At 32.1% G+C, this 8,250-nt stretch overlaps 1 long non-coding RNA gene across 1 annotated transcript; it reads right to left on the minus strand.

Annotated features, from left to right (window-relative positions):
• Positions 1-3,013: 3,013 nt before the first annotated feature.
• On the minus strand, positions 3,014-5,862 carry LOC139483790 (uncharacterized). The gene is made up of 2 exons (XR_011655098.1): positions 5,511-5,862; positions 3,014-3,482 (listed from the first exon to the last, which is right to left on the minus strand). It is a non-coding gene; the product is annotated as an uncharacterized lncRNA (long non-coding RNA).
• Between the last annotated feature and the right edge of the window lie 2,388 nt (positions 5,863-8,250).

Raw genomic sequence — 8,250 nt, forward strand, 5'->3', positions numbered from 1 at the left:
TCTGTGAGTATTCCTGGCATAGTTTGGCCTTTAATAACCCAGTGATAGACCGTATCTACTATGGCGTGTGTAATAACTTAAGATTGAAACATAAAAAAAACATTCTTGATCTGGTCTATTTGAAAATGTCTGAAACCGATGATTCTTTCATTTTCTCTTCGTGATTCAGACAATAATATGAAGTGTTTCTTTTTGGTTTATGATCAGTCGTGTAAATGTCGCACCATTAAATAAACATCAATTACATTCACCTTAAGGATGTACTTAGGTGAGGTTAGGTAAAAATTAAGAAATTAAGAAATTAAAATTGATACTATAAGCTGGTAGAACATCAATTAAGGATAAAGATAAGCTAAACATATGGATAGATCATGGACCTCCTTTTCGAGATATTTGAGATTTAAAATATGGCGGGAAAAGGCTGACTCGGATTTTACCTTATATTTGCATTGGTGGTATTTGGGTCTCAAAACAAAAGAAAGAAAATCAAGAATCTTCTAAAATTTTGGTAAATGATTTTTAATGAGCTATTTAGTCTTATATAAAAAAAAAATGGGTGTTATGGGGCAACATATTTTACATTGTATTGTATGGAGAAACACCAAGGAGTCCGAACATTTGACACAAATTCTAAAAACTCACCTAAGTACATCCTTAATCTGTATAGAACAGTTTTTGAGTTGGTTTTTCGTGTAAAGCCTTGGTGATACATAAAGGAGGTTGCACATGCAGATGTAAGTCTACACAATATTATATCAAAATTAAATAATGAAGTAATTCTTAAAATTTAACCGGATTACTGATTTGAAGTAACTGGGTTTAAAAAAATATGTATACTAATTATGTTTACTTAAGATCTTTCCCCGAGCTAATTGACAGGTTGTCTAAGTTCTAAATAATGTTATGTGTTTTGGATTAACAAAAGCAATCAATATACTGGACAATTGATCTGTCAAATTAATTACCACGACGATAATTTCAAAATAGAATAAAATTATTTAATGATTTCAATACACATTTATATCAAATCTATCAAAATTGGGGAAAAAGCCGGTTAACCGGTTAGCGTTTTTTGGTATTTGATATTCAGTCCTTCCGACGGTTACCCGTTTAACCGTTGACAACACTAGTTAAATGCATGAATGTGTCGGTGTTTTATCAGGAATTAGGTTGTTCATCGCTAACTCTAATGGTTCATCACTAATATGATTTTTAATTATAGTTTTTTGTGTATATTTCGCCATTTTGGTATGACGTCCATTATCACTGAACTAGTATACATTTTTGTTTAAGGGGTCAGCTGAAGCAGGGTTCGGGAGTTTCTCACTGCATTGAAGACCCATTGGTGGCTTTCGGCTCTTTGGTCAGGCTCTTGTCTCTTTAACACATACCCCATTTCCATTCTTCATGATTTTTCTTGGTTTTTTGTTCCCTTCATCTTTGGATAAATAGTGTTAGTTAATAATAGTCCCTATTTCCCTTTGTATCTTGTTAATTTTTTTACTTTATAAAGTTAAAAAACTTAAAATTTTTGTATATTGGTCATGCTACATTCATTATAATAACCTTGTAAACCAGTCTTTATAATGACTTTCATGAATCAGATGCGTACATATTTTGTTATTTTCAGATGTTAAGTTCGATTCACTAAAAACTAAAAAACAAATTCACAATGTTAAAGGGGCACTAGCTGTCAAATTCATGTTCACCGATTCTAGTCAAATTCTCATATTTGATTTATAACAATGTAAAACATTTATCCAATTATTAAAAGTCTCAATAAAACAATTAACAAACAAGACACAAGCATAAAAAATACGTAGCTTCGTTTCGTGTTTATCTGAGACTAGACGCCATCTTATTATTTATCGAGTTGACCTCTATGACCATTTAAACGATGTAAACTTAAATACTGATATAAATCGATTAAGCAAACACGTGCTGTTGAATTATTCTAGGTCTATTTAATTCATATTACAGATAAAAAATAAATGTTTATCATCGTTTTCATCTGTATTTGAATGTTTATTTGTGGATCGAATCAGTCAATCAAGACTTAGTGACTTCCCTTTTTTCACTTTCAATGTTGACATTCTCTTCCTTTAAATACCTATACACATACAATTCACGAGTTATCCATCTCAAGCTAAGGGTTTAAAATAAAGTTAATATAAATACGGATTCAATGAGGTCGAATTATTCAATTGCAAGTGAATAATTCATAATCAATGTTTGTTTGCTTATTTAGACAAAATTGAACCTTATTGGCTACTAAAAAGAATTTCACTATATGTATTTCTTTACTGATTGAGCCAAAAAAATAAATAATATATTAGGTTTTTCTTATATCTCGTAGCTAGTGCCCCTTTAAGGATGTTGACCTATATGAATAGAGTAAAACGAGTATACCGCTGTTCAATAGTCATAAATCGACCAAGCGAAAACAAATCCTGGTCACAAACTAAAACCGAGGAAACCAACGGACCAAAGGAAACACTGAATTGCTACAAAAACAAACACCTTCATAAATAGTTCGGACTGTTTGATAACAACTGCTATATTCCAGACTGGTTACAGGACATTTCAAGAATGTATGATGGGTTGAAACTGGTTGTATGGCTAAGACAAAGACCTAATTCGATTTTAAACATTAACAAAAAATAAATATTCGCAAATTGTCATGAAAAAAAAATCACGGAAAAGATGGAAAATATGATGACATTCCGAAGAATAAAACAATGTTGAGGCTTATGCAATTAAAGCAACAAAATACAGCAAACAATAGATGGACGTTCAATTCCGACACTTGGATTTGTATGACTACATTACTCCAAGTTATTGTTTGCAAAAATTTCGATGATACAAATCATTGTGGTGTGGAGAAGGGACGGGCTCAATACTTCAAAAAATATATTGAATCTCTAATTCATGGACTACCAAAGCCAGTATTTGAGTTATTGGATGAATACCCAATTCGTTGCAAGGTTTAAATCAAAAGTCACAAGGTACTTAGTCAGTTATTTCATATTTGTTTATACTTTAAAAAGTTTTTAGGTGTAAGCTTGTTTACCTATATATTTTTTTTATCAAGTTTTGGAAGCATAGTTCAGATAAAAAGCGTAAAAAACCTACAAATCAATTCAAAGTTATAATGCTGGAAAAAATGTATGTCTGTACGAATAAACTATACTATATAATGGTGTTGAAAGAGAAGTTATATGGGAAATTACAGATCATGGACATCCATTGTAACAAATCATTTCAGCAGTTGCACAATTTCTGTAACAAACATTTTGCATGTTCTGGTTTCTTCGGTCGCTTATATCTCCACTACATCCTCTCCGACAGGCAACAGCCACACTTCCACACATACACGATGTATCTTCTTTCACTTTGGTAAAGCCAAGTGACACAACTACCAAACAGGAAATCATAATAAATATCAATATTTGGCGGGTCATGTTGCCGAAGGTCACGTTCAACTGAAAAAAAAAGAAAAATCACACTAATGTGTTTTTTTTATACATGTGTTGGTATTACAGAGACAAACCCAGATATTTCCGTTACAGTTTTTTGGTTATTGTTATCGTGTTATATTCCGCTCTGTTTGCAAAAAGATATCAGTGCACATGTTAATCAATAGAGAGAACAAGTCAAAATATCCTAGCATATAAACAATTGAAGCAATGCAATTTTCTAACTGTTCGATGAGTACCACCAAATATAAATTGTTAATGAAACTATTTTACGTTTGCCTTTCCTTTCATTCTTCTACGATATGATGGTGACCCGTGGATCGATACTTCTGCTGTTCACTGAAATGTCGGTGGCTAGCAGTACCGAAGTACTGACATGAACATACGGATTGAAATTTATTGTTACAACATTTAGGAATTGATCATGCATTTAACAATATCCCCCTCCTGTAATGCTCTGGTGCGTTGTCCGGCTTTGCGTTAAGCAAATTTTTTATACAATTTTTCGGCTATACTTTTCGTCCATTTTGATTGATAAGCTTTTTATTGTTCAAATAAGTTTTGGATCATCAAAATATTTGTTTGCCCTCGGGCAATGAATGAATTGATATTTATTGTCGAAATGCAAATCTGGTTCAGAATAATGAGTACCATTAATCTTATTTTTCTTGTTCAGAATATTGCGAAATGGACGTTGCACACACCAAACGCGTATAAAAACATAGAAAACTATTAAGATAAAAAACATAAAACAAATTACAGTTTCCTTTCTTCAAAATGGGTTTGTTTTAGTAGACAAGAATAAGGTGCAATTTTTTTTTTAAATATTGTATATTAACAGCAGTACACAACGTACAATGTAATGTTCTTTTATGGACAAATATGATAAAGTATTCTAGTTATAGTTGTAGGTTCCTGTCTGTAATAATTGTGTTGTCGTCAAATTCGGCAATGATCCGACCGTCTGTTCTGTTGTATGCATTGTTTCATGATGTATACTGGTAATTTTTAAAGCTGACTATACTGTATTAGTTATCATGGTTATCCTTTTTGCTAAAAGAAGTTCAGTACTGTCATTTTTAGAAAGTTTTTTTATAAATCATGACAGTACCTAAGTACTGAGAATTGAGTTGAAGGTTGATACCCTTGGGGATCCTGACTGATAGTCATCAAAGCTATCTACCCAGTGCTGTATAAACGAAACAACACGTTATAATTTAATGCATCCGAACCGCTTTTCTGAGTTAATTTCATAAAATCGTAGTCAAAGCAAAATATTTTAAAGTCAAGAAGGGATAGGAACTAACAGTTGAAAAGGTTTTTTTTAAATTTTGATTCCGAATTCAAAAATAATGTCTGGCCTTATACACAATAATAGTCATGGTATCTATGATTAGTTTGATAGCTTAATAAAAGTAAACAAACAAGCAACTAACGGACATCTTTTCAATTAAATCAAATGCAAAATGAAAGGTAAAAAAGGAGGGACGAAAGATACCAAAGGGACGAAAGATACCAAAGGGACAGTCAAACTCATAAATCTAAAACAAACCGACAACGCCATGGCTAAAAATGAAAAAGACAAACAGAAAAACAACAGTACACATGACACAACATAGAAAACTAAAGAATAAACAACACGAACCCCACCAAAAACTAGGGGTGATCTCAGGTGCTCCGGAAGGGTAAGCATATCCTGCTCCACATGTGGCACCCGTCGTGTTGCTTATGTGATTACAAATCCGGTAAATAGTCTAATTCGGTAGGTCACATTCATGAAAGGGAAGTAAAGGTTGAGGGCATCTTAAATAACCCCGCTTGTGTGAGCCAGTTTATAAAAAAATATTTTTACAATTTTCCAGTGAAACATAAAATATATCAAATGTGCCTGATTTATTAAAATAAGTCCTGTTCCAAATCAAATATTTAATTTGATTCTTCTGCACCTGAAAGGATGGGGATTTTAAAAAGATCTTTCAAGGTCGAAACAGATGAAAATTCACCTAATAAACCTCTATTTAGTTACATACTTACAAGTTTGAACAAGCTAAGTTGTCAACCAAAACAGCAACATTGAAACACGTTGTTACATTAATTCGCACCTATTTTCCCAAGTACCTTGAACTTTGTCTTGGTTATTTGTGTTTAAATCTTATATTTATGGGTAAACTGTGTTACTAATAGCGAATCTTATTTCCTAGTTTATCTTCTTGAACTTTGTACTTGATTTACATGTATCAAGAAAAATGATGGGAAAAACGTAGTTGTTGTTTATTTCCTGCAAAAACATTGATTTTGTAGTATATTGATTTAATAGTGAGTAACACTTGCACGGTTCAAGGTCATCTCCACCATTAGCAGTTAATACTGTTTCTTTTATACAATTACCGATAATTTAACATACAAGTTTGTTATTGTCTTCATATATCTTTGTACGGTTTGTAAATGCTTCGTCCTTTATGAATAAAAAATATGCAATTCGAGACTAACTAGTTACGATGCAGGAGTTGGAAGTCCATCGGTCTGTTTGCTCTGCACTAATTCTTTGAGAACTTTCATTTACCATATAGAAACGCGTAGTGACAACCACTGAATTACAGGCTTCTGACTTGGGACAGGAACATACATACAGAATGAGGCGGGGTCAAACATGTTAGCGTGAATTTAACCATCCCCTAACTTAGGACAATGGTGTAACAGTACAACATAGGAACGAACTATAAAAATCAGTTGAAAAAGGCTTAACTTATCACATGGATACAAATAGAAATACATCTAACAAAAACACAAGGTGGACGTGGCCGGTACGGGTACTTGTATTTCCCAAAAACAAAACGACACTAAGAGCTAATCTGAAAGTTACTGACAGCTAGTTCAATTCCACTAAAAACTAATGAAATAAATCATGCATATAAGACTTTATTATCAACGTTTAACGTTCGTTTTAGTAAAACAAAACAAGCAAACATAAATACACTAAAAGTTGAGCGAATTTAGGACTATCAGATAAATATATTCCTATTAAATTATATATCGAAATATTTGGTCATTTTTATAAATTTACTGTTTACAAAAGTGTGAATTATTCGAAATAATAAGCATTTATTAAGCCAAGCTATAGATTATCTTAGCCGTATTTAGCACTAACTTTTTTGAAAATTTACATAAATCTAACAATTTAAGTCCTGTAACTCTAGAACTGCGACCTAGAAAATGTCCAAAAAGTATAAGGTAGATAGCTTTCACAGATAAAAAGTGTGAAGTATCGAGAAAGTCATTTCATGCGAACTGGAGTGAGCGCAAGTTATGTTAAAATTGCCTCAAATATGACGATAAAAGTCCCGCATCTCAACAACAACAAAGCCAAGGATTTTAAAAATCGAATGGGGCTGTACTTATTATATATAATCAGAAGGTGCATCAATGTAGAATAATGACTTGAAAGGAGTAGATTCGATAAGGTCCTATTTCTGTCTAAAACAAGATTAATTGACAAGTACAAAAATGAATCATAGCTAATACTTTAACAATATAGAATTTTCTTTTTAAAATTTACCTACTTGCACTCTGTCAATAATTTTAAATTTCGACGAAAATTCAATGAAAATCGATAAATTTCTGTTGTTTTCTTAGAAAGGAAACATACAGCAAAGGTGTCGACAAAAAAAACTTTCACCATTATCTTGGTATGGCATTTTACATACATGTCAGGCTGACACAAATGTATAGTTTGTCGACGCCCGTGCTTTATGTTATTTAGGCATTGATAAGGCTGAAATCAGTACGATTTTGTCAAATTGTGCAACAATTTCTGTTTTTGACCTATTTGGGATGTAAAATTCAACGCTTCTGAATAAAACTGGGGAAAATACTTCTATTTAACTTCCTCAGATTTCTTAAAACATTTTTAATCCTGAAACAATGTTTATACTGAAACATTGAATTCAATACTAGTTGTCATAAGTATAGTGATACAAAGAGATGTCATTATCTAAATGTCCCTGTTAAAAAAAAGCGATATGAATACATAAAGAGACTTATCATTAACCATTCAAACGCAAGGAAGCATTAAGCTTGCTGTTATAAAATTTTGGAAATCCTTCTAAATTATTAAGGGATCAATATATCTCGCTCTTGCAATTATTTGATCTCTGCCTATATTATGCTTATATGCTTTATGAACTGCAAGATTTGATGAGCTTATCATTTTGGTATTACCTTTGGACATGTCATGTTTTTCCGGCCCTATTCATCACTGAATTGACATTAATTGTCGATATATGCATCTGCTGCAGTACAATTGGTACCGTAAATGTTAGTGTAAGGCCATTTTTATCTGATTAGATGTATTTAAAATAGATATAGGAAGATGTGGTGTGAGTGCCAATGAGACAACTCTCCATACAAATAACAATTTAAAAAGTAAACCATTATAGGTTAAAGTACGGCCTTCAACACGGAGCTTTGGCTCACACCGAACAACAAGCTATAAAGGGCCCCAAAATTACTAGTGTAAAACCATTCAAACGGGAAAACCAACGGTCTAATCTATATAAACAAAACGAGAAACGAGAAACACGTATATATTACATAAACAAAAGACAATTACTGTACATCAGATTAGTTTATTCTGCATGTAGAAGGTTTTACCGTCAATTACATGGAAGTCTTTACTAAAAAGGAAATACAAAAACAACAACATCAACATCAACAACAACACACATGAATATTCTCATTCAAAGATATATTTAATGTTATTTTTTTATTTTTTTTA

The sequence above is a fragment of the Mytilus edulis genome, chromosome 1 (assembly GCF_963676685.1).
Source record: "Mytilus edulis chromosome 1, xbMytEdul2.2, whole genome shotgun sequence".
In the NCBI taxonomy this organism is placed as follows: Eukaryota; Metazoa; Mollusca; class Bivalvia; order Mytilida; family Mytilidae; genus Mytilus; species Mytilus edulis.